Source organism: Leptonychotes weddellii, chromosome 1, assembly GCF_054177405.1.
Source record: "Leptonychotes weddellii isolate Sample4059 chromosome 1, ASM5417740v2, whole genome shotgun sequence".
NCBI lineage: Eukaryota > Metazoa > Chordata > Mammalia > Carnivora > Phocidae > Leptonychotes > Leptonychotes weddellii.
Window position 1 is genome coordinate 102,630,556 of NC_138369.1, and position 7,044 is coordinate 102,637,599.

The 7,044-nt window shown below is 35.9% G+C and overlaps 1 pseudogene; it reads right to left on the minus strand.

The window, feature by feature from the left end:
* Window positions 1–1,296: 1,296 nt before the first annotated feature.
* Window positions 1,297–1,542, minus strand: LOC102741732 (anaphase-promoting complex subunit 13 pseudogene; annotated as a pseudogene).
* Window positions 1,543–7,044: the final 5,502 nt, after the last annotated feature.

A 7,044-nucleotide genomic window follows, 5' to 3' on the forward strand; every position in this document is an offset into this window, starting at 1 on the left:
CAGCAGAGTAGCAGGATGAAATGTGTTTGGAAAGCTTATTTTGGCGGTGGTTATGTGAGGTGACACTAGAGGAATAATCACATGGCAACGTTGATGGAACCATTTCTATGGGAGATTGCTTGACTCAGCCATGTTTTGAACATCTCATCATCTATGCTTTCAAATGCAAGAAAACCCAGCATTACAAATACTATCAATTGAATCAATCTGACATTTATGCCTTATGGTATCTTGCTGAGCTATCACAGCATTTGCATTAGACATAAGCAGTGAACCAAGAAGGAAATGCTTTGTATCCACTACATTTGGCAGCAAAGCTATATAAAACAAATCTGTTCTGCATTTGTATTAAAGTTGACATCAGTGTGCGTGTGCCTGCAGAAAATGGAGAGCCAAAAAGAAAAGGTGTTTGCTCTTGAATTTTATTTTATATATTTATTTTTCAGTGTTTCTCGTTTTTTAATGAGGGATGCAGAAGGATAAGCCAGGACCTCTTTCCAGAGTTCACAACATAGGTAAGAAAACAAGAGATACCAATTATCAGAGGCAAGTAATTCCAGGAGATAAATGTCCATGAATGTGTTTTTCAAAATACACGTTCTTATACAAATGTGTAACTAAATACTGACTTTGTGGTGTTTCTGTTATATCTGAAAGTGCTTTGAGAAATACGAAATCTTGTTATTGGGTAAAACTAGTGGTCCAGCTAGCCAAAGGTCCTTTCCAGTGGCACCAAATTAACTTGCAGGGAGAGCAGAGATAACTGCCAGATAACTTTTAATCTGTGAACTTATCCAAAGTTTGAAAATGCCATGGGAAATCTTAGGAATCCCAGCAATCAGTGAATGGGTTCTTCATATACCGGCAGGTGCTATATGTTGCCGCTCAGAAAGCTCCTCAAAGTGGCACCATATGAGAAGTTCACAATCTCCTTCTGCCTGAATTCCTGTCTTTGTCCTTCCCTCTCATATCTTCAATCACCTGTATCACAGGACATATGTAAGTAGCTGGGAAGGTTAGACTCTGATAGTAAAGCGAAATCAGAGTTAAAGGCAAATGTTTAACCAGTCACGTTCAAACACAAGCTAGTGAATGAAGAACTTTAGGTTCAAGTGGCCAAATATTCTGCATTCCTGAGAAATCTCCATCAGTTTCTCATTCTGGTGAGCATTTTCACATTGCACTTTGCTGCCACAAATTAAGTGCGTGTATATTTTTCAGTGCGGATTTATCACTGACAGATCTGAAATAGGAGACCAGAAGAAAATATTTTGTACCTATGTATTTTTAAAATATCTATCCATGAAAAAGGAGCCAGGTGTTTCCTATGGGGAGAACGTTCTCATGGAGTTATTATAAGGCTAAGTCGGTTCACTCCATTTCTTGTTCTTTAACAGATTCTGTGGTGCCACCATTGTCTTGTTCAGGTTCAGGAAGCTCATTCAGTGGTATTACATCATCCTCATATGGCAGCTTGTCTTCTCGCCAAGCACCATCAATCGAATCCAAGATCCCTCCATCTCTCAGTACCTCACTGTCCATTCTCCTGCAGCTAATCTTGTCAGATCAGTGTCGGACCCAGCGTTACACCCTGCTCTTCAATTTTAATATTAAAATGAACAAAAATAAAGCCAAGACAAATGACAAAAAGATTAAAACAAATATTTTTCACTTTTATTATAAATATGCTTGTCAACATAGAGCCTGATTTTGAAAACATCAAGAAGCAAGAGGGTTAATTTTCAAGTATTTGTTTTGATGATTAAAAAAAGTTAATAAAGAATTACTTTCTACTTATCCTAGTTTCATCTCATTTTCCTTTCACTAGATAAGTCTGGAGTTGTGATAATCAAGATGTCCTAATTTTATTATCATTATTATGAGTAAAAATATTGTGAATACTATTATTATATTAGTAACAATTTATTTTTGTTACTATAATAATGTATAATATATAAATTATAAAATGTATAATAATAATGCATTTCACTAACATTCGTATAAGTCTTTATCTTCACTTACATTATTTCAACTAGCCACAATAGGCAAGTGTTTGGATGGTGCACATATTATTATCTTTATTTTATATTGGGGAATCTACTAATTTGAAATGCTAGGTAACTCCAGGTCACCCAGTCATTATAGAACTAGAGTCTTTTATGTCCTATTTCTTTTACTCCACCACACTTCTATTCTTCCTGCTGCTTTCTTTCACTAGGGACTTCTTTTTTTTCTTTAATGTCTGGCCAAAATTAAAATTTAGCACTGAAATACTGAACTTGTCCAAATTCATGATTGACCTTACTGAGAATAAAACATTTCATCTAAGCTTACAGGATGAAATTCTACTTTATTTTCAACTTGGTAATGGAATAACTATATTAGATAACCTAATTATTATCCTGCATAAATATATACACTATAATATAGCGACCACTATTCTCACTCTTGTGATAAAAGGAAATTTAGAAGCAAAAAGGATCAACTGTCTATTTTCCAAGAGTTTTTCTGGAAGCCATATTTTTAATCTACGTATATCTCTAAGTCTTTGCATAGGTGGTTCTGTGCTTTCTTAACTATTAACAAATTGAGACAATTAATGTTCAATAAATAATGTGCTACCCTATAGAGAAGTTCTTTCCCTCACTCTTCATCTATCTGAGTAATTAATATCGTTAGCCAATATTAGCTCCTAACACAAGGATTTCAAAAGATATTGTCTTCTATACAATAGAATTGTCACTCTCAAGTATTAGAGTTTAATCACTACACAGTGGTTAAAAAAAATGACAAAAATTAACTTCTACCCAAATAATAAGCTTCCCTTCCCTGAAATAACAGAAATAACATAAACATCTTGAGCTAAATTATTAAATTATCATAAAGAGAGTCAGGTCATAGATAGGGGAAAATCATTCTAAAGGCATGAAATTACTCTGGCAAGAATTGACTAAAACCTCATTAAAGTAATTAACATAATTAAGAAAAAATGTATTTCTTAATGAGGACTCTGCTTGAATCTGGAAACATCAGGAAAGCATATTTTGCACATTTTTATTTAAGCACCAAGATACTTGTTGTCTGGTCTTAATAAGCAGAAAAAAACATATTTTGGATATGAATGAATCAGGTTGTCTTAGTAGAAGGATGCTTTTACACATGCAGATCACAGCGACTTTCCTTTTTTTTCATTCTGTGCTTACCAAACACATTTCTGATTGTAATTTGACTTGTAGACTAGCACGTGTTCAGATAGCATCTTAGTCATATTTAGGCCTTTAGTATAGCTTGCTGAAGGAGAGAAAATGTGCTGATCTACCTTTCAGTCAGGCATTAAACATCTGTCTCTGGGGGCTTGCTTAATATGAGCCTGCTCTCATGAGACAAATCTATTCTTAGTGTGTTGATACATCCAGTCCTTATGCTTGCTGCGGCAAAGGAACTGACTCCAGGCAGCTGCAGTGAACTCTCAGAAATGATGAGGGCAGATGAGGCCTCCTGGAGAGAGCCAAAGCCTTTCCGGCCACTCACATGCCCAAAGCAACTTTTATTTTAACTTCCGTATCCAGCCTTTGCTATGTATTCAGAATCGTGATAATAGCTCCTGAGAATTTGGAGGCGCCTGGGTGGCTCAGTCGGTTAAGCATCTGCCTTGAGCTCAGGTCATGATCCCAGGGGGATCCACAGGATCAAGCCCCATGATGGGCTGAGCATCAGCTGGGAGCCTGCTTCTCCCTCTGCCTCTGCCCCTCTACCCACGTGTGCCCTCTCTCTCAAATAAATAAATAAAATCTTAAAAAAAAAAAATAGCTCCTGAGAATTCAGAGTTAGAACTTGAGTCTTTTCCAAGGAACTTGAAACCTCATTTATGAAATGACTTTATTCTTGTTCTAAGAAAGGCAATGACTTAGAATTCTAAGTATGAAGGACCACAGGGTGTTAAAATTATAATATCATCATGACAGGAAAGGGATGCCAATTCCTTTATTTTACACCCATATGTGGGAAGAAAGCTTTGCCCATTTTATTTCCATACAGTGTCCAGGGTGATTATTTTAAATCATATTTGGTAAGTCCTTTGTTAAAAACCCCTTAAAATGGCCTCTTCTATTCCACTTAGAACAAAATGAGTTACCTTAAGCATGGGCTTGCATTTGTCTTTGCCTGTCTGTGCCCACATCTCCCACTGTTCTAACCCTTTCTAACCCCCCTCTGGTAAAAATGAATTATTTCCTGTCTTGGGTCAGGTTTCCTGGAAATAGGTCGAGAGAGATACATGTGCTTCGGAGGTTTATTAGAATTGAAAGGAAGTAAAGGAAGCACAAAGTTGGGCAAAAGTAGTTGAACTGGGATACTTTTAAAACCAAAGCCTACGGTGGTCCAAATGAGAACTTGAAAGGCCCTTGGGAGTGGTACCAAATTGAGACAAAAGGCACAGGCCTGTGCCTCCATCCTGAAGGGGAAATCTAGATAGTGCCTCATCACATCTACTTTGGTTTTTCTGAGCAGATGAACATCTTTCCCTACGGAGGGGTTTTTCACGTTTTTCTGTTCCTTTTGTCTAGAATGCTCCTCTCCTCCACCACTCTACCGCTATTGTCTGGAAGCTTTGGGTTATTTTTTAGGTCATTTAAAAAGTTATAAATTCCTCAGAACGATTTTCTCTGATCCCTGAGTCTAAATTACATCTTTCTTTTAAACTCTTTCATAGCAACCTATACTTTTATATAAAATATTTTATATAAAATTAATAAAATGTGTAATTATATTTTCTTGTGTGGTGTTTGTGTTTAGTATTGCTATTTTCCATTGTAATCTTGAAGCATACAGCTTCAAGTATATAGTTAGCACATAGCCCCAGTGACTTAAACATCACAGATGCCTAATAAATAACTTTAAATGAATTAATTAATAATAATTAATAATTAATAAGTCATGGTCTTCTTTTCCTTAGACTCTGGTAATTGCTGACATTTCTCCCTCACTATAATGATTCAAATTTAACTTCATTAATTTTTTCTTATGCATTTTATGATGTTTGTATTAGAATTGTCTCTGGTATTCTAATATAGCAGTTCTCAGATTTGGCTTGAACTAGAATCACCTGGAGGGCTGGTTATAGCTCAGAATACTGGGTCTCACAGCCAACATTCTGCTCCCATACATCTAGGTTAGGGCTCTGTATTTACATTGATGCTGATTCTTCTGCTCTAGGAATGACACTTGGAGAACATTGTCCCAGGGAAACTTTAAGATGAAACGGTTTTGTGTATAGTAATTTGGGAGATATTTTTATCCTTATGAAGTCACTCTGTGGGATAGGACATGGGCAATCATATGTCAAACCCTATTTCAAATTTGAAGCTTTTGTTTTTTGCTTTTTTTGAAGGTTTTATTTATTTATTTATTTATTTATTTATTTATTTGAGAGAGAGCGAGAATAAGAGAACCTAAGCAGGGGAGGGGGTGGCAGAAGGAGAGGGAGATGCAGGATCCTTGCTGAGCAGAGACCCTGATGCAGGACTCTATCCCAGGACACTGGGATCATGACCTGAGCCAAAGGCAGACGCTTAACTGCTTGAGCCACCCAGGCACCCCTCAAATTTGAAGTTTTTTGACAAAGACATATGTAATGAAGTGTAAAGTTGTATCAATCAGATATCAGAATTTAAAGTAAGAAAAGTTAACAAAGTAAATGGAGAAATCACCACCTATTCTGTTCTGTAGAAAATAGGAAAAAGCAAGGGAGATTGAATCACCAACATGACCATTTTTGTTGACTGTCTAGCATTGCCATTTGATGGGAAAGTAAATTCCAAGAGCAGCTTTTGGTAAGGAGATAGTGTACAGATAGAAGTGAATGAAGAGAGAGCCGTATCATAAATAAATGACTCTTTGATAAAAGGGAGTGGGAAACACTTATATATCTAGACAGAACTCAGAGAAGCTTTCTATGTACTGCATTGAATCAGATCTGGGTTTCTATTGACTTCATTTACACTGGTGTTTTCATGAGTACGCATGTATACTTGACAATCCCACCAGTCAACAATTCAAGATGATAACACATTGAACAATCAAGAACAATCAATTGGTCAAAGAAAAAAAATTAAAAATATATCTTGAAACAAATAAAAGACAAAAAGGATACATAGCCCAAATTTACGGGATTCAGCAAAAACAGTTTGTGAAAAGGGAAGTTTACAGCAATAAATGTTTACATTAAGGGAAAAAAAAAACACTAAACTATACACTTCAAGGAACTACATAAAAAAAGAGCAAAGTAGGGGCGCCTGGGTGGCTCAGATGGTTAAGCGTCTGCCTTCGGCTCAGGTCATGATCCCAGCGTCCTGGGATCGAGTCCTGCATCGGGTTCCCTGCTCCTTGGGAGCCTGCTTCTCCCTCTGCCTCTCTCTCTCTCTCTGTCTCTCATGAATAAATAAATAAAATCTTTAAAAAAAAAAAAAAAAGAGCAAAGTAAGCCCAAAGCTAGTAGTAGGAAGGAGAAATAAATGAAATGAAGACCAAAAACAAAATAGAAAAGATCAATGAAAATAAGAGCTCATTTTTTAAAATGATAACATTGTTAAAATTTTAGCTAGATTTATCAGGAAAAAAAGAAAGAGGACTTGAATAAATTAAATTATAAATGAAAGAAGAGCCATTACAACTGACACCAAGACAGAGGATCGTAAAAGACTACTATACATAATTATATACCCAAATTGGATAACCAAGAAGCTATGTATTAATTCCTAGAAACATACAACCTACCAAGACAGAATCATAAAAATATAGAAAATCTCAATACACCAATTACTAGTAAGATGACTGCATCAGTAATCAAAAACATCCCAATCAAGAAAAGGTCAGGAATAGATGGCTTCATTTCTTTACAAAAAAAAAAGAATGAATAGCAATTCTGAGCAAGAACATAGCTGGAAGCATCACACTTCCTGATTTCAAACTTTATTACAAAACTATAATAATCAAAACAGTATAGTAGGCTAACTTTTTAAACATTCCACAAGAGGAAGTGCCTGC